The sequence below is a fragment of the Ornithorhynchus anatinus genome, chromosome 20, assembly GCF_004115215.2.
Source record: "Ornithorhynchus anatinus isolate Pmale09 chromosome 20, mOrnAna1.pri.v4, whole genome shotgun sequence".
NCBI lineage: Eukaryota > Metazoa > Chordata > Mammalia > Monotremata > Ornithorhynchidae > Ornithorhynchus > Ornithorhynchus anatinus.
The window spans coordinates 14,904,031-14,925,675 of record NC_041747.1 but is presented as its reverse complement, the minus strand read 5'-3'; the positions used below and the strand labels follow the sequence as shown (position 1 = coordinate 14,925,675).

General features: G+C 50.0%; 1 protein-coding gene across 6 annotated transcripts in view; it reads left to right on the top strand.

Moving 5' to 3' along the window:
• The window catches only part of ENOX1 (ecto-NOX disulfide-thiol exchanger 1), a 420,263-nt gene that overhangs the window by 129,431 nt on the left and 269,187 nt on the right, over positions 1-21,645 (top strand). For 5 of the 6 annotated variants that reach the window (XM_039914912.1, XM_039914913.1, XM_029048127.2 and 2 more), the window contains exon 2: positions 20,362-20,492. The gene's annotated coding sequence lies outside the window, so the exon portion shown is untranslated. Of the gene's footprint in view, positions 1-6,317; positions 6,518-20,361; positions 20,493-21,645 lie in introns of those variants that run through there. The other variant, XM_029048128.2, reaches the window with a different exon arrangement.

Below are 21,645 nucleotides of genomic sequence, written 5' to 3'. Positions count from 1 at the left end.
AGATTTGGGGGACTGCAAATTTGATGGTATTTTTTATTGTTGCTAACAAAGTAGTTGGCAATGTCTTTGGGGCCAAGAGAGTCTGAAAATGGAGGCACCGGGTTTTCAGGAGAAAGTTAAAACTTAGCTGGAAGGAGAAACGGGGATGAAAGTCATCTAGAAAAGAGACATATTCCTGACCAGAAGAGAGGGCAGAGTAATAGGATGAATTTGAAGGAACCGAAGTTGGCTTGGTAGCACAAGTTCAATACAGACCCAAGATGGATGAGAAAGTTGAGTCAGAGAGGGCAGAGATGAGGATGTGGATCTGTGCATCAAAAGAAGGAAGGTTGAGTGAGGAATCCAAATGGGACGGCCTGAGGTAAGCGGAATACATCTGGGGAATGGAGATCTCTGCGTGAGACGAGGATAGCTTTGCGGGGAGCGGCTCTGTGGGAGAAAAGGAAGGTTAGGGATAATTTGGGGAGAAAAACATGCAAAGTAAAAATTGCGAGTTTTAAAAACTGTAGACTATTGGAACAGAGTGTGCTGGAATCTGATGGTAATTCTTCATTCATTCATTCAGGTCATTCGATTGTATTTATTGAGCGCTTACTGTGTGCAGAGCACTGTACTGTTTGGGAGAGTAAAATACACCAATAAACAGACACATTCCCTGTCCACAACGAGTTTACAATCTAGAGGTGGGGAGACAGATATTAATATAAATATGTTCATTACAGATATGTACATAAATGTGGCTGGGAGGGGGGAAAATAAAAAGGAGCAAGTCATTGTGACGCAGAAGGGAGTGGGAGGAGTACGGGGCTCAGTCAGGGAAGGTTTCTATGGAGTAAAGGGGATGGAAGCCAGATTGGAGGGGGTCAAGGAGAGAATTGGAGGAGAGGAATTTGAGACGACAGATGAAAACAACTCGCTCAAGGAGTTTGGAGAGGAAGGATAGGAGGGTTATAGAGCGATAAATGGACGGATCCGTGGGGTAAAGAGGGTTTTTTAGGAGGGGGAGACATGGGCGTGTTTGAAAGCAGTGGGGAAGAAGCCTCTGGAGAGAAAACAGTTGAAGATGGTTGTTAGGGAGGAAAGAAGGCAGGTAGGAATCTATCGTTATTAGGTTTTAGTGTGAGTAGAATAATTGAATTTAACAACTATTACTAGAGTCACTAATAATGGCAAATTCAAACCGGGCTCACAAGGAAATATGGCCTAAGGATGTTTATGTGATCAATTATTGGGAGGGCAGGGAAATACCCAGGAAAACTCTGGTTCCTGTCGAATGAACATCAAAGAAAGTTACTACAAACTGCCGACGGCTGCTGCTGATTACAGTTTCCCCTGACAAGAAAATGCAGGCGTACAGATCACTGGCCTAATGTTTCCCAAAGCACTAGAAGAAAATGAGTCAAGTCTCGGCCCCCAGACACCCCGAAACATTCAGACACCGCTCGGAAATGATTCAGCCTGTCTTAAGTGAGAAACGGAGAGACCCACTTTCAGGACAGAATCAGGGAGGAACATAAAATGGTGGAAGAGGGACTTAGGCGACAGTTTTTTTATGTGATATTTGTTCAGCGTTTACTATGTGCCAGGAACTGTAGTAATCGCTGGGGATAGATACAAGTGAATCAGGTTGGACGTCCCACATGGAGCTCACAGTCTTTATCCCCATTTTCCAGGTGAGCTAACTGAGCCACGGAGAAGTGAAGTGACTCACCCAGGGTCACGCAGCAGACAAGTGGCGGAGCTGAGATTAGAACTCAGGTCCTCCTGATCCAGACTTGTGCTCCATCCACTAGGCCACGCTGCAGTGCCGCGCAGCATCTCCCGAAAATCCCCCTTGAACCTCTCCGCTCCCTCCTTTTTCCCCCCCCCTTTTCGGCTCTCTCCCGTCCTTCCCAGCGGTATCTCAAAAGGAGATTTTCCACCTCCTCTCAAAACAGACCTGTGCCTCTGACCCCATCCTTCTTAAAGCATCCTTTCTTCCCTTCCCGTGTAGCATCTTCAACCACTCGCTCTCTAGTGACTCCTTTCAAACATGCCCACGTATCCCTTACTGTAAAAAACCCTTCCGTGACCCCACCGCACCCTTCAGGTATTGCCCCATCTCCCTCCTCGCATTTCACTCCAAACCCCTTGAGCAAGTTTTCTGCAACTGCTGCCCTATTTCTTCTCCTCTAATTCTCTTTTAATCCCCTGCGGTCGGGCCTTCGCCCGGAAGGGAGGGCCTGGATGGGGCCGGAGAAATTTTAGGGAGATCACGCTTGACGGCTTCAAATATATCGATAGAGTTTGCGGCCGGATCATTTAGGGGCAGGAGATGGGGGAGGCAGGGGTATCAGGGCCTTAGGAGGGAGGTAAACGTCTGAAGCGTCTGGTGAAGGTAGAGTTTTTGGAAGAATTTTCAAGTGTCCCCCCGAAAAAATGAAGCAAAACTAACAATCCTCCCGTAACGAAGGAAACGATCCCTGAGAGCGCTCTTTGTGACGTATCATCTCTCTCCAATCCGTTTGGATTTGGCTTCTTCCCTTCCGTATTTTCACCTGCTTTCCTTAAGTTGAAATTTCTGAGGGTTTTAGGTTTTCCGACAATGGTGACTAGTATGAGGATTTTTTTTTAAGGATTTTTTAAGGATTTTTTAAGGATTTTCACCTGCTTTCCTCCGGTTGAAATTTCTGAGGGTTTTAGGTTTTCCGACGATGGTGACTTGTATGAGGATTTATTTTTTAAACCTTGTCCACAAGCTTTCCAAAAGATGCACCTAGAAGAGGTAGATGGAACTCCAAGTTATTACAAAAGCCAGCCACTATTGATTCCTATGACTTATTTATCCATGTATTACGTATTCATTTTAACATCTGTCTTCCCTACGAGACTATCAGCTCGTTAGGGGTACAATTCATAATATGTTGAATTGTAAAGTATTCTGCATATAGTAAGCAGTCAATAAATAATAACGATAATAATGTTGGTATTTGTTAAGCGCTTACTATGTGCAGAGCAGTGTTCTAAGCGCTGGGGGAGATACAGGGTCATCAGGTTGTCCCACGTGAGGCTCACAGTTAATTCCCATTTTACAGATGAGGTAACTGAGGCCCAGAGAAGTGACTCGCCCACAGTCACACAGCTGCCAAGTGGCAGAGCCGGGAGTCGAACCCATGACCTCTGACTCCGAAGCCCGGGCTCTTTCCACTGAGCCACGCCGCTTCCCCAAATACCGTTGTTTGGAGCGAATTCCTCCTTGGCCACCCATCAGCCCGGCTCCAACTTCGAGCAGGCCCACGTGTAGAAAACACGTACGTCAGTGACTCCAGACACTCAGCTGCGGTGACCAGCGGCGTGAAGCCAAACAGCCCAGAAAATCCTAGATGCGGGAGGTGCGGTGTGTGTCCACACTGGGCAAGAGGAGGAGGAAACCCAACAGGTTTAAAGAGTTCAGACCTCACCCGGAACAGTTCCGTTCTGCTCGGTTCAGCCGCCGCTTAAAAAGCGTGGCTCGTATCCTGAGTGGGCCTGGATCCTCAGCTCAGCCCTAAAGCTCTTGAGATTCCTCCAGGTTCAGGTTTATCGATCCAGAATGGATTTCCCGGGAGTAGAAAGGACCACTGGGGGCTCCTCGTCCAAAGATACGATAAAGGACAGTCGACTCATTCCTCCTCGCCGTCCTCCTCACTCTCCCCATTTCTCCCCCGCCCCGGCACCCTTCGGTTCTGAGTCTCCTCAGCGAAAGTTAGTTTTCCAGGACCGAGCCTCCAAAGACGGTGAGGGAAAGGAGAGAACGGCCCGATCTGACTCTTCCTCGCACCACCTCCTTCGCTCCGCCTGTTCTCGAAGCAGCACTTGCCAACCGGTCTTATTGCGGTAACAGGCCACGAAACCTGGGGGTGTAATTAAATTCGGCTCGAGTGAGTTGGTGAGTGCTGATCAGGGCAGACGTGGCCAACGGGGATTTCTTCGCTGAGATTAGCTGAGATATCCCTGGAACCTGCCGTGATTCTGCCCTGTAGCCCTGGGTTGGGCTAAAACTGTCCCAGATTTGGAATTTGGGCCATGCTCGCCCAAAATATTCGTCTGGGGAACGTTCTCTCAATTTTAGACATCCAGAAGATATCCTCTTACAACTTAACTTGGGGAAGCCGTGTGGCCTAGTGGATAGAGCACAGGCCGGGGAGTCGGAGGGCGTGGGTTCTAACGTTGGCTCCACCGTTTGTCTGCTGGGTGACCTTGGGCAAGTCACTTTACCTCTCCGTGCCTCGTCTGTAAAATGGGGACCGTGAGACTGTTGGGCTGCGTCCGGCCTGATTATCTTGTTCTCTACCCCAGTGCTTAGTACCTGGCCCCTAGTGAGCACTTGATTTCCAATTAAAACCAAAAAAATTGAGGAGAACTTTGGAGAAATTGAGGAGAATTGAGGAGAACCAAGAATGCTGTGTAGCGAGCCATGTAGGGTATTACTGAAATACTTCATTCCCACCTCTCCCACCTCAATCCCCTCACTCGTGCCGTTCCCCAACCCTGCGACTCCCTCGGGTCGTGAATCCACGTCACCGCTCCGCGTCCTCCTAAAATCCCACCTCCCCCACAAGCTTGCCCGGATTAGTTCTCAGCATCTCGAGTCCTACATGCTGACCGGCCACCTCCGTCCCTCCTGCACTTAATTATCATCATCCTGACGGCTCATGCCTATGTTATTTCCAACTCCGCATTCCAATGTGTTGCTTATTCTATTTAGAAATACCGGCACGTCTAAAATCCTCCTTAGAGAGTAAGGTATTTGTGGACAGGCAATGGGTTGCTTGCTTTTTCCAGGGAGCCCTCCTTAACTAATCCCTCATCACCCCACCCCTATTTTCATCCCTCCGCTCAACGCTCATTCCATACGCGCCTCGGTAGTCACCCCATTACTTCCCCCTCGGCACACACAGGAAAATCTTTGGCTTCCCCCTCTCTGTAACTGATTTTCAAGCTTGCCTCCCCTCCTCGATCGTAAACTCCTTGAGAGCTGGGACTGCGTCTACTAACCGGGTTGTTCCTTTCCACGCGTTTACCGCAACGCTCCGCACAAATTAAACACTCCGCAAATACTCTCGATGGATGGCATGGCACGGCATCCGGGGAGTGCTCAGTAAATAGCGTGGCTCGGTGGAAAGAGCCCGGGCTTGGCAGTCAGAGGTCACGGGTTTGAATTCCGCCTCTGGCAGCTGGGTGACTGTGGGCAAGTCCCTTCACTTCCCTGTGCCTCAGTTCCCTCATCTGTCAAATGGGGGTGAAGACTGCGAGCCTCACGTGGGGCAACCCGCTGACCCTGTATCTATCCCAGCGCTTAGAACAGTGCACATAGTAAGCGCTTAACAAATACCAGCATTCTTATCATTAAATCAGATTACTGTTACTAACTACTATCATGAACATTTCTAGGAAGGGCAACATCCCATCAGGTATAATGTTCCCCTTTGGCGTTTGAAAGCTTTTTATATAATGGCCTAAGGTGTGTTCTCATCTGCGGTGGTTAAATCCAAATTAAGAAACATTCTGATGATAGCCCAGGGTATTTGAAATGGGTATTTCGGGTTGCGTGCCAAATATACCCTCTTCCATTGTAAAATCACCTCATTCACTTCTCTCTAACGCTAGCGAGTTCCCTTTTAGCCGACCAATATGGAAAAGGGGCCTGGATGATCTGGAGTAGGCCTTGGTCTTCTTCAAGCAGACAAGTCCTGGCTCCCTGAACTGTAGCTGGGAAGAAGAGGTTTCTAAACTCAAACACGCTACCCGGACCAAAAAAGTGAGGGGATCTAATGGCCAGATGATAAATTGACCGTGTCGCTGGTGAATTTTCATTGAGAACGCAAAAAGCTATCCTTCCATTTGGCCCCCTAGGGAAGAGTCACGATGCCCTCTGCCATCTTCAGATTGTCGGCTGTCAGTCGCTCAGTCAGCCCTGTTTATTGAGCACTTATCGTGTGCAGAACACTGTACTAAGTGCTCGTCCCAGGTAGATTTATAAGTATTTGAGCACTTACGTCCCCATCGGAAAAATCACTGTACGCTAAGTTCAGCTGGGTTATGAGGGTGCTGTCCCTAATGAACCCCACCTTGAGGAAAACGGTAGGCCCCGTTCGGAGCTCGGCACACAGAAAGCGTTCGATAAATACCACTGATTGATCGATTCTCTGATTGACGCTGTGAGAATGTTCCTAACGCCATTCTGTCCGCGGGACGGAAACGCCGAGAATCGGCCGTTCTGCATATTTTCAACGTGCGGCTATCAACGGCTCTACTAGCGGCTGGCCAACGGAAGCTTCTCCTGAAACTCTACCACCGGGGCTCTTTCCGAAAACCTAAGCGTACGCCGTTGAGTCAAAATCGATCACCCCGTGGCGCCGGTTACGTCATTCTAGGATTTAACACGCTTTCGGAGCCATATCTGTGGAGGCTGGAGGTGTCGCCTCAAAATCAGATTTGGAAGTTGAGCTGGAAGGCGTGAGATTGACTCCGGGAACAGTTTTGTAGCCGGATTAAGGTAGATAGCAAAATTGCATAACTACCCGGCTCACGATCCTCCTACGACCCTCGATCTAAACGGTCTTCACTTTCCGCTCTTTAATATGATGTCAATCCATCGTAAAGATCGATCATAAGAGAAGCAGCGTGGCTTCGTGGAAAGAGCCCGGGTTTGGGAGTCAGAGGACGTGGGTTCTAATTCTGGCCTCGCCACTTGTCTGCTCTGTGACCTTGGGCAACCCACTTAACCTCCCTGTGCCTCAGTTACCTCATCTGCAAAATGGGGATTAAGACTGTGAGCCCCACAAGAGACAACCTGATTACCTCGTACCCACCCCAGCGCTTAGAACAGTGCTTGGCACATAGTAAGCACCTACCAAATACCATCATGATAAAAATTACAATAAAGGTCCCAATTCTCCCATGAAGTAGAAGTAGCGTGGTTTAGTGGAAAGAGCACGGGTTTGGGAGTCACGGGTCATGGGTTCTAATCCCACCTCCGCCACTCGTCAGCTTTGTGACTTCGGGCAGGTCGCTTCACTTCTCCGTGCCTCAGTTACCTCATCTGGAAAATGGGGATGAAGACTGCGCGCCCCACGTGGGACAACCTGATCACCTTGTATCAACCCCAGCGCTTAGACCGGTGAGCGCTTAACGAACACCGTAATCATTATCATCATTAAGCAGCTACTGTCTACGATTGAGAATTTTATGGTCTCTCTTCATTTCAGTCCACATTTCATTCTGCCGTCTGGATCATTTTTCTAAAAACAACAGCTCGGTCCACGGTTTCCACTCTTCAAGAACCTCCAGTTGTTGCCCATCCACCTCTTCGGTAAAGAGAAATGCCCGTCTATGGTTAATTGGCTTTAAAGCACTCAATCAACTCGCCCCCTCCTACCGTGCCTCTCCGATCAGCTGATCCGCTCTGATCTGATTTGCAACCTACTCAATGTACCTCCATCTTGTCTATTTCACTACCAACCCATTGCTCAGATCCTCCCTCTGGCCTGGAGTTCCCTCTCTCTTCAAATATGTCAGACCACCACTCTCCCCACCTTCATATAACCGCGTGGCTCAGCGGAAAGAGCCCGGGCTTGGGAGGCAGGGGTTCGAATCCCGGCTCTGCCGCTAGGCAGCTGGGTGACTGTGGGCGAGTCACTTCACTGGGCCTCAGTTCCCTCATCCGGAAAATGAGGATGAAGACTGTGAGCCTCACGTGGGACAACCTGATGACCCTGTATCTACCCCAGCGCTCGGAACAGTGCTCTTGCACATAGTAAGCGCTTAACAAATATCAACATCATTATTATTATTATATTAAGGTCACATCTCCTCCAGGAGGCCTTCCCCGACTGAATCCTCATGTCCCTTCCTCCCTCTTCCTTCCGTGTCACCCTCGCACTTGGATCGCTCCCCTTTTAGCACCGATAGGTACATATCTCAATCCATCAGTGGTAGACTATAAATCTAGAAATGTATATGTGTGTGTGCCTATACGTACATCTACTGAGCTCGACACTGCGTGACTAGTTTTTTTTGGTAAATGCTTCATTTTCATAAAAATAATAATGACGATGGTATTTGTTAAGCGCTTACTACGTGCCCAACACTGTTCTCAGCACTGGGGTCGATGCAGGGTAATCAGGTCGTCCCACGTGGGGCTCACAGTCTCCACCCCCATTTTCCAGGTGAGGGAAATGGAGCACAGAGAAGTGAAGCGACTTGCCCGAAGCCACACAGCCGACAAGGGGAGGAGCCGGGGTCAGAACCCGTGACCTCCGACGCCCAAGTCAGGGCTCCAGCCGCCGAGCGACGCTGCTTCTAGAGAAATGAGGTGCCGCAGCAGACGAACGGCAGAACCGGGCTTAGAACCCACGTCCTCTAACTCCCAAGCCTGTATTCTTGCCGCTGGACCGTGCTGCTTCGCGTGTTTTATAAGTGAAGACAATCTCTTGCGTTCTTCTGGGGACCCAAGTGGTGGGGAAGGGAGATAATCACTCATCCTGTAAGGATGTTTTGAGGCATCCTCATGCACGGCACTCAACAGGAAGCAGAGAGTTAAAGTCACCCGAGAAGGATGGGGTCGACGCTTCCGGGGGCGCTGGGCGGAAAGAGGTTCGGGGCCCAAGGGAGGTGATGGCAAAGAAATTCATTCATTCAATTTATTGAGCGCTTACTACGTGCAGAGCACTGTACTGAGCGCTTGGAGTGGACAAATCGGTAACAGATAGAGACGGTCCCTGCCCTTTGACGGGCTTCCGGTCTAATCGGGGGAGACGGACAGACGAGAACGACGGCGATAAATAGAATCGAGGTGAACAAGGTGACGTGGAGGTACCGAAGTGATCGTGGAGGGGGAAAATAGGGCGGGGGGATGAGAGATTAATCAGGGAAGGCCTCCTGGAGGAGATGTGATTTCGGGAAGGCTCTTTCGCTCTCGAGTCCGGAAGCAGAACACGTCGAGTGTAGACAAGAGCAGCACGGCGTAGTGGACGGAGCCTGAGGCCGCAGCCGGGAGATGTCTCCTCTGAATTGCGCCGGTGGAGTGGAAAAGTTAAAAAAGATGGAGGAATCGCAGGCTGGAAACGTTAGTCGTTCTCTTCGAAGCGGATCGCCTGACTCTTGGTAGCACCTGGGAACCGGTGAGGAGAGTGGGGAATCCATCAGTGGCATTTTACCGTTTCCCCACCCCCCTCGCATCATCGCACCGCGACTTCAAGTAGGATGCAGGGGAGGGGCAGGGAGCCGGGGAAGGGACGAGAAAGAAGAAGGTGGAAGGTGCAATGGTGGGAGAAGGTCATTCCGCATCCTAAAGCTCCGAAACAATGTCTTGATGTGTTCTCCTGAACTCCAGGAAGGCAGATTGGTGGGGCTCTCAGGTAATAATCGATCGATCGTATTACTGAGTGCTCTTAAACGCTTGGGAGAGCACAATATTACAGAGTTGGTGGACACGTTCCCTGCCCACAGTAGAATAATGGAAATCATTCGGAAACATTTCTCTGCTCGTGGAGAGGAACTCCAGACCGAAATTAGGTGACGCGGCTAACGTCCCCTATGAATCCAATGGCAACCCAATCCACCGAGGAGTGGTGAAGTAGGTACCTGATTAATGACTTTTGGTATTTTTGAAGTGCTTCCTTTATGCAAAGCGCTGACCTAGGAGCTGGGGCGAATACAAGGGAATGGGGTTCAAAGTCTTAATCCCCATTTTACAGATGAGGTAGCTGAGGCACAGAGAAGCGAAATGGCCCGCCCGGGGTCATACGGCGGATGGGTGGTGGAGCCGGGATTGGAACCCAGGTCCTTCTGACTCCCAGGCCCGGGCTCTCTCCACCAGGCCCCACTGCTTTTCGATCTGATGCCTGATCTGACCCAACGGCTGGAACCGACACGCTGTGCTCTCTTGCTCTCTTTCTAAATTTACAAAATCCGACAGCAACCAGGCTCCCCGCCCCGTTCCTCGAGAATGGCCGTCACAGCAGGGAACAGTCAAATGTTATATTTCTCCAAACAGCTGCCCCCATTATCGTGAGTTTATTTGAGAGTTTATCTGCCATTACCTTCGTGCCTCGCTCTCCCTTCTCTCCGACTCCCTTTCTTTATCCTTCCCCTCATTGTTCAATATAAACTCCTCTTGGTTTCTAAGTACCGGGGAACCCGGCCCTCGTTATTCTCCACGGCCACCCTCCGGGATCAGGATTATTATATCCTTTTCCCCGCGAAACCAGGAAAGAGAGCGTGCAGGGTCACCCGGCCGTTCGGTAGCGTGTTCGGGTGAAAGCTACAAAACTATCGAACCCGGCTGTCGGAGCTACTCTGTTCTTTTAGCCATTTCTCTTCTCGTTTTCTGCTTGCGGGCCGTTCTCAGCGATGTTGCTCCGTTTACGTCCCGGGTGGTTTAGCTGAGAAGGCTCTTGATCTAGTTGAGAGAACTCAGGAGGGGGGGATCAGAAGACCTGAGTTCTAATAATAACGTTGGTATTTGTTAAGCGCTTACTGTGTGCCGAGCACTGTTCTAAGCGCTGGGGTGGACACAGGGGAATCAGGTGGTCCCACGTGGGGCTCACGGTCTTAATCCCCATTTTACAGATGAGGGAACCGAGGCACGGAGAAGTTAAGTGACTTGCCCGGGGTCACCCGGCGGACAGGGGGCAGAGCCGGGATTCGAACCCATGACCTCTGACTCCAAAGCCCGTGCTCTTTCCGCTGGGCCAGCTGTGTGCTATTAGTGTGTGCTAATATGACTAACAATAACGTAATAATGATATGACTAATGAGTAACCTGACTAATATGTGTGCTATTCTGACTAATAATAATACGATAGAATATTCTAACAATAATATGATATAATAACAACATGACTAATGAATAATCCAATAGGTGGGCTATTCTGACTAACAGTAGCTCTGCTACTTATCCGCTGCGCGACCTTGGATAGGTCACTTAACTTCTACGTGCCTCGGTATTTTTCGTTGTCAAATGGGGATTAGATGCCTGTAGCGGCGTGGCTCAGGGGAAAGAGCACGGGCTTGGGAGTCAGAGATCACGAGTTCGAATCCCGCCTCTGCCACTCGTCAGCTGTGTGACTGTGGGCAGGTCACTTCACTTCTCTGTTCCATCACTTACCTCATCTGGAAAATGGGGATTAACTGGGAGCTTCACGTGGGACAACCCGATTACCCTGTATCTACCCCAGCGCTTAGTACAGTGCTCTGCACATAGTAAGCGCTTAACAAATACCGACATTATTATTATTCCTTCTCCCCTTTAGGCTGTGAACCCCATGTGAGACAGGGACTGTGTCTGATCTGACTACTGTGTTGTTGAGCCTGTGGTTGGCACCTAGTAAACACTTAACAAATACCCCACCCATTCCTGTTATTACCATTATCAGGGAACAGTCCCAGAAAATTCCTCATTAAATTGCAGGCGACCGGGACCCCTGGGAGGAGCTGGCAGTTCTCATTTAGGGTGTGGAGGCCTAAGCCTTCTAAACTCTTACTAAAATCAATCTTAAGGAGGAACACGCGTACGATCCGAAATTCCGGCCGGTTTTGCGTCGATATTTCCAGTGGCTCTGCTGAAAGAGGAAGTGCATTCTTGTGGAATTCATAAAACTAACGCCCAAGGGCATTAGCGAGCAACTAAACTCGGAAGGAAAAGCGGGAAGCCGCTATGGTCTGCGTGTACGCCCCCGCCATGGGGAAAGAAAAGGTTCGGAGACGTGCTGGCAAGCTGATTCTTATTGGAGGTTTCTAACAATAATAATAATGTTGGTATTTCTTAAGCGCTTACTATGTGCAGAGCACCGTTCTAAGCGCTGGGGGAGATACAGGGTGATCAGGTCGTCCCACGTGAGGCTCACGGTTAATCCTCATTTTACAGATGAGGTAACTGAGGCACAGAGAAGTGAAGCGACTCGCCCACAGTCACACAGCTGACGCGTGGCAGAGCCCGGGAGTCGAACCCACGACCTCTGACTCCGAAGCCCAGGCTCTTTCCACTGAGCCGCGCTGCTTCCCCTGCCGTGTAATGACAGTGATAATTGTGATTCTTGTTAAGTGCTTATTAGGTATGAAGGAGTCCACTCCGGGTTGGGATAGATACAATAAAAAACAGAGAGGACGCGGTCCCTGTCCCGCATGGGATGTAGAGTTTACGGAGGAAGGCGAACGGCTATTTAACTTCCATTTTCCAGAGGAGGAAACCCAAGTTTGGAGAAGTTTAATGACTTCCCCAAGGTTACCCCGCAGGCAAGAGGTGGAGCTGGGATCAGAACCCGGTTCTCCTGATTCTGAAACCTATGATCGTTCTACTAGGCCCTGTCACGCTTAGGCTGAAATTCTGCCGCTTGAAGATGGATGATTGAAAAACGCAAGGATTGTAAATAAAATGAGATGCCAATGATGCAGTGTAATAATGATTTAAATACTAATAATAATGCTGGTATCTGTTAAGCGCTTACTATGTGCAGAGCACGGTTCTAAGTGCTGAGGTAGATACAGGGTAATCAAGTTGTCCCCCATGAGGCTCACAGTTAATCGCCATTTTACAGGCGAGGGAGCTTAGGCCTAGAGAAGTTAAGTGACTTGCCCTTTAAATAATAATAATAATAATGTTGGTATCTGTTAAGCGCTTACTATGTGCCGAGCACTGTTCTAAGCGCTGGGGTAGACACAGGAGAATCAGGATGTCCCACGTGGGGCTCACGGTCTTAATCCCCATTTTACAGATGAGGTAACTGAGGCACCGAGAAGTTAAGTGACTTGCCCACGGTCACACAGCTGACAAGTGGCAGAGCTGGGATTTGAACTCACGACCTCTGACTCCAAAGCCCGTGCTCTTTTCACTGAGCCACGCTGCTTCTCAAGTGTGCAGCACCATACTTTAGTGGAAAGAGCACGGGCCTGGGAGTCATAGGACGTGGGTTCTAACCCAGGGAAGCAGCGCGGCTCAGTGGAAAGAGCCCGGGCTTGGGAGTCAGAGGTCGTGGGTTCGAATCCCGGCTCCGCCGCTTGTCAGCTGTGTGAACTTGGGCAAGGCACTTCACTTCTCTGGGCCTCAGTTCCCTCACCTGGAAAATGGGGATGAAGACTGGGAGCCCCACGTGGGACAACCTGATGACCTTGTATCTCCCCCAGTGCTTAGAACAGTGCTTGGCACATAGTAAGCGCTTAACAAATACCAACAGTATTATTATTATTATTAATCCCGGCTCTGCCTGTCGTCTTATCTGTGACTTTGGGCAAGTCACTTAAGTTCTCTGTGTCTCGGTTACTTAGAGAAGCAGCGTGGCTCGGTGGAAAGAGCACGGGATTGGGAGTCAGAGGTCACGGGTTCGAATCCCGGCTCCGCCACTTGTCGGCTGGGTGACTGCGGGCAAGTCACTTCACTTCTCCGTGCCTCGGTTACCTCATCTGTCAAATGGGGATTTAGCCTGTGAGCCTCATGTGGGACAAGCTAATTACCTTGTATACCCCTATACCCCAGCGCTTAGAACAGTGCTCTGCACATAGTAAGTGCTTAATAAATACCGACATTATAATTATTATTATTCATCTGTAAAAGGGGGATTAAATCCTCTTCCCTCTGTTGTGGACTCCCATCTAGACTGCGAGCCCGTCGTTGGGTAGGGACTGTCTCTATCTGCTGCCGAACTGTACTTTCCAACCGCTTAGTACAGTGCTCTGCACGCAGTAAGCGCTCAGTCAGTACGATTGAATGAACATGGCACGTGCTCAACAGAATAAAAAAGGGTCTTCTGGGTGCAGCCAAGATCAAAACTCCTTGAATTCCTCATTCAGGGGTTCCTTCATGCTGATGCCTGCTCTCGGGGAGCAAACACTGAAAAAGAAATTCCGGCAATTCTGAACTGCTTCTCCGAAACAGCAAAGCAGTGGGGGATGTCTCGGCCGAAGAAGACGGGGGTTGTGTTCCAGCCCCTCTACGCAAAACCGAGGATCGACAAAAAGCTGAATGCTGCTCCAGATTCTATGATTAATAATGATCATAATAAAAATAATAACGAGGCATTTCTTAAGCGCTTCCTATGTGCCAAGCACCGTTCTAAGCTCTGGGAGAGATGTAGGTTGTCCCACGTGGGGCTCACAGTCGTAATCCCCATTTTACAGATGAGGGAACCGAGGCACAGAGAAGTGACGTGACTTGCCCAGAGTCACACAGTTGATAAGCGGCCGAGCCGGGATTAGAACCCGTGACTTCCGACTCCCACGCCCATCCTCTTTCCACTCCGCCGTGCTGCTTCTCTGCTTCTGTTACCTGGGAAGCATCTTTTCCAGTGTGGCGGGGATAGACGAGAGTGTAAAGAAACCAATTCCCAAAGACCCTTTTGTCCTCGGGGAGCCTCCAAGACAAAGCACGGGGCCGAAACGGCGTCTAGTCTCCGACAAAACCGAAGGCGCGGAAGGGCAATCGGAACGTCCAACCTCCTTTAGGGTGAGAAAGGAATTCCCTTTATGGTAACTCCTTGCAGTATTTAATATCACGTGGCAAGACAGGATCACAAACCACCAGGCCTCGGAACACACAGATCAGCTTGTCGCACGGCATTTTTATCGGGTGGGACACAGGAGGGGAAGGATGAGCAAACGCAAACAACCGCTCTGTGGTAAGACGAAATGGGGCAACAGTAGAAGGGGGGACGGAAGAAGCTTCAGAAGATCCAAGAAGCTAAACCTCAAGTAATACAGGACAGTTAGGAGACAGCTGCTTTTCCTTTTTTAATTTTCTTTTAGGGAATTTCTTCAGCGCTTATTTTGCGTAAAGCGCCGCTCCCGGTCGGCAACACGGGGCCCGCAGTCTAAGTCGGGGGAAGGATAGGTACCGAACCCCATTTTACGGTAACGGAGGCCGAAGGAAATTGAAGTAGCTCGCCCAAGGTCTCCCGGCAGGGCGAGTGGCCCGACTGGGATTAGAGCACAGTTTTCCAGGCCCGTGCTCTTTCCGCCGGGCAGCCCGGCTCCTCAACTTGGAAAAGAGCGATTGAAAAGGGGGTGGATATCTTGGGCCTCCCCACTTCAGGGTTCCCGACCCTCTCCCCCTTCCCACCTTCACAGATCCGGGGACAGAGGCGAGACGGGTCCGAGCTGGGGAGGATTCGCGGGTCGGAGACAGGCGGTCGAGTGTTGAGGGCAGCCCCACGTTTCATGGTGGATTTGATCTCCTCTATAGGACCCTCTCCCACCCCCACCCGGGGCTTCTGACCTGATCCTCATCCCCCGCCTTCCCATTCCCACGGGCCTGGGGACAGAGCCGGGCCCTGACCCGGGACAAGCGGCCGCTTAGCCTGATTCGGCTCAGACACCCTCGGGGTTGTTTTGAAACCGCTCCCCCCACCTCCTGCCTCGGGGGTGCTCAGCAGGTAGGTTTTCCCATCGGTCAGATCTCGGCCGAGAGGACCCGAGCGGTGTTTTAACCGGTGGAATCTGAAGCTTCCCGCAGCCTATCACTGGGAGTTGCCGACGATCAAACGGCTAAACCACCGTGCAGCGTAAAGCCGGCGGGAAGATCACGCGGCCGAAGACTCTTGGTTTAATGTCAGTGCCTGGAACTCTAAAAAAAATGCAAGAGTGCGGGGATGATCTTTATATACACAGGAAGCACTCAATAAATACCAGCGGTCGATCGACTGAGTCGTACCCTCGATGCGAAAAGGATTGTCGGTCCTGCTTTATGAGACGCATCGACACACCCTGACCAAAATCTCACCGGCAGTAGCAACATTTTCTCACCCTAAAGACGCAAAGACATACCACGGGCACAGAACGTAGGAGACGCGAGTTTGAGTACCGCATATCGATCGGAACGGAGACGTTTTATTTAGTCAAATCGTTTGCACTTTTTGATTAATGACCTAAAACCCAGCAGTAGAATCTTTGTTTTCTTTGCTGTCAGAGTCATAAGTGTTTGTGACCCTGTGATTGCAGCGACCTATTTTTCATCACAGCTTTCGAAACGAATGCGGGGGGGGGGGTTGGTGTTTCTCTTCAGTGACTGGCATTTTCTTGAATAATACCGAGTAAAGGTCACAGTGGGAATTCGAGGCCCAGGCTCCGTGATTCCAATTGGAGACTAGGTTAGAAACTAAAATAGTTACAGCTTACCAAATTCCATTAAAATCTATGGCGTGACTTTGGATTTCAGTTGAACGGAATGGGATCCGGTGGGGAATGTTATCTCGTTATCGTTTCTTGCATGCGCTGTTCAAGAAGAATCCGGTTTTACACGCAATTCTGAAATAATTGTTGACTTCATGGTCGGTTTCTGTCAAGAAAATATAAGTTTCCAGTTTAGCATTTATTCTGAGAAAGTGTTTGTTCTTCCTATAGAACAGTGGCTTCATAACAGAACTTACACCTTTGTTTTTAGAAGAGGAAAGGGACATTGGGCACTTACATTTTTGTCAGTCCTTTTTCAATTAGTTCTTCTCGTTGCGGGTTTCGTTACGGCTTGTCTTCTCCTTCAGTGTAAATGGCCTGACTCTGTCCCACCTTCCTACCCTTTCAAAGGGGTGAGCTAATAAGGGAATTTCCAACTAGCTCATCTCTGTTCTATTTCTTCATTCGCCATTCCCACTCTACAGTTAATGCTCAGAAGGAAAGGTGACCCATCTCCCTGCCCCAACACAGTTCTGAGCTTTTTCTCTTCTCTCATTTAAAATATCTGCAAGGACAGCAAGTGCCCTGCCTTCTCTCTTCATCCTTCACGGCTCTTCGCGGCCTAATGGATAGACCCCGGGCCTGGGAGTCAGAAGGGCATGGGTTCAAATCCGCGTCTGCTGTGTGACGTTGGGCAAGACCCCTCACTTCTCTGGGCCTCGTTTACCTCGCCGGTAAAACGCTGCCCCGGCGCTCACCGTAAAAGCAGAACTAACAAACAACAACATAAAAAACCAACTCCTAGGAGGTAGAAGGAAATATTAACTGCGGATTCTAGTTAGACCGTGAGCCCGGTGTGGGACGGGGACTGGGTCTAACCTGATACCTCGCACTTGGAACGGGGCTTGACACATAGTAAGCTTGACAAACATCATAATAATAATCCTACCCAATCCAGAACAGTTGTCTCTCTAACCTTGAGCTTAGGTGGTTGAGGAATTCGGAATGCTTCATCAATGAGCGGTAGCGAGACTGGATTTGTAAACTTATTACGGGCGGGGAACGTGTCGGCTAATTCTGTTGTCCTGTCCTCTCCCGAGCGCTTAGTTCAGAGCTCTCTAGTGTTGGATAAATATGATTAATTGATCGACTGCTCTTTCCAGTGCTAAGGAGAAGCAGAGTGGCCTACTGGAAAGAGCGTGGGCTGGGGAGTCGGAGGACCTGGGTTCTAATCCTGCCTCCGCCATTCGTCCGCTGTGAGCAAGTCACTTAACGTCTCTGTGCCTCATCTGCAAAATGGGGATTTAATCCCCATTATTCCTCCGACTTAGAGTGTGAGCCCCACGTGGGACTTGGGTATCTACCTAGCGATTAGTTCAGTAAGTACGTAGTAAGAGTTTAACAAAGACCACGATTATTATTATTATTTACATTAATAGTGTGTTTGCACATTGAGTTTAATCAATTATACAATGGCTTATTGATTAATTGATCGATTGTTCTTGCTCGTATTCATGCCACCCGATTACTGGGCCATCATCAAACAGATTGATGGACTGGGTGGACGTTTTGATGGTGCTTTAAAAAAAAGAAAACGATTACGGATAGCCAGGAAAAAAAACATATTTCTGCTATTCCGTGGAAATCTGTATGCCTTCTGGTTGCTGATTACTGCCTCTTAGGAAGAACACAGTGAACTGGAGTTGGTCTGCGTACTTTAAGTGCTCAGAAAATGCCATCGAGTGATCGTTTGAAAAGTTAAAGAGAAAGATAGCCAAGTTGCTCAGCAAATTGGAGTAGCTTCCACCTGAGGAGGGATTGAAAAGATTAGGGCTTTGTCCTGCTTAGGAAAACAATGGCATCTAGAATCCCGTACGGTGTTGTGTGGTTATTTTCAAATTCTGATTTCATTAAAGGGGGAAAACACAGTGGAAAGGCACTATATTTTTATTATATCCTCCTTGGCTAACTCCGTTTAAATTAATATTAGTAATCATAATTAATAATCGCGATATTTGTTAAGCGATTACCACGTACCAGGCACTGCACTAAGCAGTGGGGCGGATGCATGCAAATAGGGTTGGACACGGTCCCTGTCCCACATGGGGCTCCCAGTCTCAATCCCCATTTTACAGATGAGGGAACTGAGGCCCAGAGAAGTGAAGTGACTTGCCCAAGGTCACTCTGCAGACAAGTGGCAGAGCTGGGATGAGAACCTTCTGACTCCCAGGCCCGGGCTCTATCCACTATCGTTGTTTTGTCAGGTGTTTGCATTTCTCTGGAGCTTGATTGAACAGACCAGAATCCAAGGCTCCGGGGCCTCAAATGAATAATCGCTGTGGTATTTATTAAGTGAATCGTGCGTTCCAATCGCTCGATCGTATTTATTTAGCACTTGCTATGTGCAGAACGTTGTACTCAGAGCTGGGGACAGTACAGTACATCAGAGTCGGTAGAGCTTACAGACTAGAAGGACGATACGGACGTTAATATCGATACATAAATAAGTTACGTACATGTGCATAGGTGCTGTTGGGTTGAGGGAGGAGTAAACGAAGGGAGAAAATCCAAATGCAATCGTGAGGGGGAAGGGAACGGGAGAAGAGGAAATGAAGGCCTATTCGGGGAAGGCCTCTCGGAGGAGTGGGGCCTTCGATAAGACTTCGAAGGTGGGGAGAGTGATCCTCTTTCAGATGTGAAGAGGAAAGGTGTTCATTCATCCATTCAGTCGTATTTATTGAGCGCTGACCGTGTGCAGAGCACTGTACTGAGTGTTCCAGGCCGGAGGCGAGACTTGGACGAGAGCAAGATAGACGATGGAGGGGCAGCGAATAGGTCGGGTGGCGGGTGGCTGCGACTAGTAGTAGGAGTAGGTGGTAAAGGCGATTGATATGATTGATATGGGCTTTCAAGGAAGGGAAGGAGAGAGAGGGGGGAGTTGTTAAAGCGACACTGGGGACAAGAAGGAAGCCAACTTCTCCCCCTTTTCCCTCAGGGAGTGGATGAAGATGAGCCTCCCCCCCACCCCGAGATATCAGAAGGGGAGACTGTGTCACCTGGGGAGGGCCAGGTCTCAGTGATGGTGAGGAGGAGCAGCGACTGGGTCAGGAACAGGTCAAGTATGAAGGGAAGCTTTCCCGAAACGGAGCGGGAGTTCTAGGGGCCGCACTCGTACGAAGGAGTTGCGGGGGGAGGGGACGGCCTGAAGGGCGAGGAGGACTCGGAGGAGAGTGCGATGATGGGGGCTGAGGTTGGGGGAGGGCGTTGGGGGGTGGCACTGGGACAGGGCGACGGGGATGGGCTGGGGAAGGGAGGTGAGGGCGGCACGGGGATTGGGGAACATTTGGATGGAAGGAGGGGAGGAGCAGCGTGGCTCGGTGGAAAGAACGCGGGCCTGGGAGTCAGAGGAGGTGGGTTCTAATCCCGGCTCTGCCACCTGTCTGCTGTGTGACCTTGGGCAAGCCACTTAGTTACCCCGTCTGCAAAATGGGGATGAAGACTGTGAGCCCCACGTGGGACGACCTGATTCCCCTGTATCTCCCCCAGCGCTTAGAACAGGGCTTTGCACATAGTAAGCGCTTAACAAATACCAGCATAATTATTATTATCCACTGGGCCACTGTGCTTCCCCTTAAACAGAACTAGAAAGAAATGCTCCTCTGTGTGAACGTAAAGGTTATCCACCTGGAAGCCGTAAAATGTTTTCTGGGCTTCTGGGGTCTGCTTCCTTTTTGCCATTCGCTTTAGGTTGGGTTTACTCTCTAAGAAGACGAGATTAAGGAAGCGAAAGTAAGGGAGGTCACTTCACTTCTCTGGGCCTTAGTTACCTCATCTGTAAGATGGGGATTAAGACCGTGAGCCCCATGTGGGATATGAACTGCGTCCGAACTGATTAGCTTGTAGCTACCCCAGTGCTTAGTACAGTGTCTGACGTACACTTGGCATATCGCCTAAAAAAAAGACAAAAAAGACCCCTTTCCTGTCCTGGTGGATTAGAAAAGGCTATGGATTGACCTGGTCATAAAATATCATTGCCTGTGGAGGATTTCCGAGTCCAAAAAGTCTCCGGACCCCAAACCCATCTGCAGATTTGATGCAGAAAATGAATTTTACCCAATTGCATCGAGAATAGTGCATTCATACGTTGAGAGCTCTCAGTGTCGACGATTTCAGGCAGCTACCGGGCCGAAGTAATTCTTCCCACTCTTCCTGATCTGGACCTTCTTCTTTCATTTCTAGCTACCTGTGGGGATCTCAAGACCCCTGCCTCTCTCTGAACGTCACCTGTGAGAATCAAACCGCTGTGACTCCCGGCTACCGGGCACTCCAGACGGCGACGACCGGTCTCCCGTTGCCCCGGACCTCTGAAGGTTCGTGCTCGACTTTCCACTCTTAAGAGTACACGTTTCGTTATTTCTGTATTCTGTCGTTGAACGATGGCTAACCTGTATTTTAGGAACGGAGGGTGCGTGTACGTGCGTGCGAGTTTGTTGTCCGGGACGGTATCCCTGGGATTCGGGGACGGCACCATCCGAATGCGAACTTCCACAGTTCTGCACCTGGGCTCTTCGGTCCAGATAGAAGTCGGAGCTTAAGCGTTTGCCAACACGTGAGGATGGGGGTCGTCGCTGCCCGTGCCTTTCCGAAGGCGCCGCGGTTGAGCTCGCAAGATGCGACTGAAGAACCGCCAGAGAGGGGCATTTTGACTGTCATTCAGAAAACGCTATCCCTGCTGAGAAAATGGATGGGGCTGGTCTCCAAGTTTCATTTTCTCTACCTAAATCCACCTTACCAGATTCGGGGGCACGATTCACCGATGGCGTGTATACCCGTCTGCCGCGGTCGAGTCGTTTCTGACCCGTAGCGGCTCCGGGGGCACGTGACTCCCGGAAGACCCCGCCTCCACCTGCAACCGTGCGGGTGGCGTATCCATTGAGCGTTCTCGGTAAAAATAAGGAAGCGGTTTACCGTTGCCTTCTTCCACCCAGTGAACTGGAGTGTCCGCCCTCGACTCCGTCCCGCGCCGCTGCTGCCCAGCCCGGGTGAGTTTTGACTCGTGGCAGGTGGCTTTCCGCTCGCTAGCCACTGGCCAAACTGGGAATGGAATGGGGAGGCCATTGCTCGACTCTCCTTCCTGTAGCAAGACTGGTAAAGGACCGGAAACCCAGGCGTTGCGATCCTGAGGGAATTAGAACTGGCAGGTGTTCCCGTTTATTAAAACCTTTTGACTTCATGTGTTCTTCCACGTTAAGGAATAATAACGCTAATGATAATAACGGCATTTAAGTGCTTTCTACGTACTAAGCGCAGGGGTGGACGCAAGCAGATGGGGTGGGAGCTCGCCGTCTTAATCCCATTCTCCAGATGAGGTAACTGAGGCACAGAGGAAGTGAAGTGACTTACCCAAGGTCGCCCGGCAGACATGTGGCCGAGCCTACTTTTGAACCCATCGCCGTCTGACTCCGAGGCCTGTGCTGTGTCCACTGTGCCAAGTGAAAAGGGGAACAAAGAAGCAACTGATTT